Source organism: Mus pahari, chromosome 17, assembly GCF_900095145.1.
Source record: "Mus pahari chromosome 17, PAHARI_EIJ_v1.1, whole genome shotgun sequence".
NCBI classification, from domain to species: Eukaryota; Metazoa; Chordata; class Mammalia; order Rodentia; family Muridae; genus Mus; species Mus pahari.
In genome coordinates, this window is record NC_034606.1 from 9,468,652 (window position 1) to 9,471,344 (window position 2,693).

Consider the following 2,693-nt stretch of genomic DNA (forward strand, 5'->3'; position numbering starts at 1 on the left):
GCGAATTGACAAATGGGACCTCATAAAATTGGAAAGCTTCTGTAAAGTAAAAGACACTGTCAATAAGACAAAAAGGTCACCAACAGATTGGAAAAGGATCTTTACCAATCCTAAATCAGATAGGGGTCTAATATCCAATATATACAAAGAGCTCAAGAAGATGGACTCCAGAAAACCAAATAACCCCATTAAAAAATGGGGCACAGAGCTAAACAAAGAATTCTCAACTGGGGAATATGGAATGGCTGAGAAACACCTCAAAANNTGTTCAACAGCCTTAATCATCAGGGAAATGCAAATCAAAACAACCTTGAGATTCCACCTCACACCAGTCAGAATAGCTAAGATCAAAAATTCAGGTGACAGCAGATGCTGGCTAGGATGTGGAGAAAGAGGAACACTCCTCCATTGTTGGTGTGATTGCAAGCTTGTACAACCACTCTGGAAATCAGTCTGGCAGATCCTCAGAAAATTGGACATTTAAACTATTGAACTATGATTAGTAAGTCTTCAGTCCATCTAACTAATTATATTTCATGATGGGAAGACTAATATGGTATCAACAAAGACATAACCTATAAATTAATGACTTGAAGGCTTTCTATTTAAAATAACTGGTAAAGTGAGAACCTTTTCCTTCAATTTTCCTGGATTTTCTTTTCAAATAGAAAACACATTGGCCTTCCTAAGATAATTTCAGGGAGTATTTATTATCACATGCAGCTTCTAGTTAAAAAGCTTATCTTAAAATGAAACTGCAAATGTTCCTCGTCACTGGTTTTATATATATATATGTGCTATTGAGATGGGTTTTGGAAGAACAACTGGCTTCTGATTTGTGCCAGTAATAATAATAGCAAGGGATATATTGTTTGATAAATCCTTAATTTGCAACTATCATCGTAATGACTGGACCAGGAAAAGATCATGAATTCTAACCTCACCTGTGGCACTCCAGGGCTGGGCACTCTATTATGGTTTCAGGCTGCGTCCCTGCTCATTAGTAATGATGGGAAAAGCACTAATAACCAAGTAGGGAAATGTTTTCATATTGCCATCAAGTGATAAAAAATGAACATCACCAATGCAGGAGGGCCTGTTGGGAGGGACATAAAAATCTATAAAAGATGCATCATAGGTTAAGGCTGTGATATTATCCATGTGGTTTCTGAAAGAGAGTCTATAACTTGGATCAAACTCAAAATTAGAAATCAGAAAAAAGGAAAGACTAGAAGAGACAGCACTCTATGGAAATATTTTATATTAAAGCAGTGGAAATTAAAGCTAATAGGAGAACCAGAGTCTAGGATGAATCTTGAAATGCTGAGTGCTGAAAACTGAGGAATGCTTTACAGGAGGTTGTTAGTTAAGAAGTAGATGAGTGGTGATTTATGTAGTACTGTTTTCTTGATACTAATTTTACTCTTTCACTGCAGTGCTGGAATTACATAAAATAATCTTTTGTCAGTTGAGAAACATAGGCTACACTGTGTAACATTAAATACTCACAGTTAATACTCCCTTACTGGGTGCAGAAACATTACACATCAGACAGACAGACAGACAGAGATGGCAGAGAATATGTATATAGATGATCAATATATTGATACAGATAAATATATTTGTAAAACACATGAGGTAATGGTGTAGAAAATTAGTATCAAAATCTGAAGAAGGCATGCAGGTGTTCTTTTACTAATGTTATGTTTTAATTTTTCCCAATGTTACAGAAAAGTTCAAGTAAAAATTTCAAGTAGTAAAAAATAGATGCCAAATAAGGTAAAGCAGACATAAACAATGATGTCTCTCGTCCATGCTATCAAAGTAAATACTGTGCACAGCTGCTTCACCCGATCCACTGCTTTTATATTTCGGTGACTTGGAATATTTTATTATTAATTGATAATTAGCTCACTAGGAAACAATTCCTGAACCCTGAAGTCATAATTATGATATTTAGAATATTCAACGCTATCCCAGCACATATCACAACGCATGGTTCACTGCAGACACGGAATAAATGTATTGGATACATGACAAGAAAACTACTGAGTTTTGTATATTTGTCTTAATATACAGGAAGTGTTTATCTTTTGTCTCCAGATTTTGATAATGGAACTTGAAGAACCTTTAACTGTGAGGTTGAGTGAAGGAGAACAAAATTTACGTTTATTTGACTAAATATATATTAATACTTTGTAATGTACTGTTAGGGTATTACTATTAAACAATGCCAAGTCTACATTCAAAGATTTACAGTTAGGGCAAGAATAAAGCATGCTCTCTTATTATGATGATATTTAGTATTGAGATGTTGATCGAATGACTTCACAATACCAACTCATCATAATGAATAAATCTTCACTTGAAGATTTATTCATCATGAATTAGCAGAGTAAAGTAACATATATTTAAATGTTCTTGCTTAATATCTGTATCTACATATGTGAATTTTGGAGGACAGTCACCATGCATCAGTGATGCAGCTATGAGACTGAAAAATCCTCATTCTAGAATTAACACTGAACTTACGACAGTTTTTAGACATTTAAGTGGAAAAGCATGTCTGAAATTTAGAAGGTGAAATAAGCCATTTTAAAAGGCTAGCATTATCCTAGTTACATTAATAGTGACCTCACTAGTCTACAGCCAATGTTCTTAGTATATGGTCCTTTGGTTGTTCATCTCCTCTG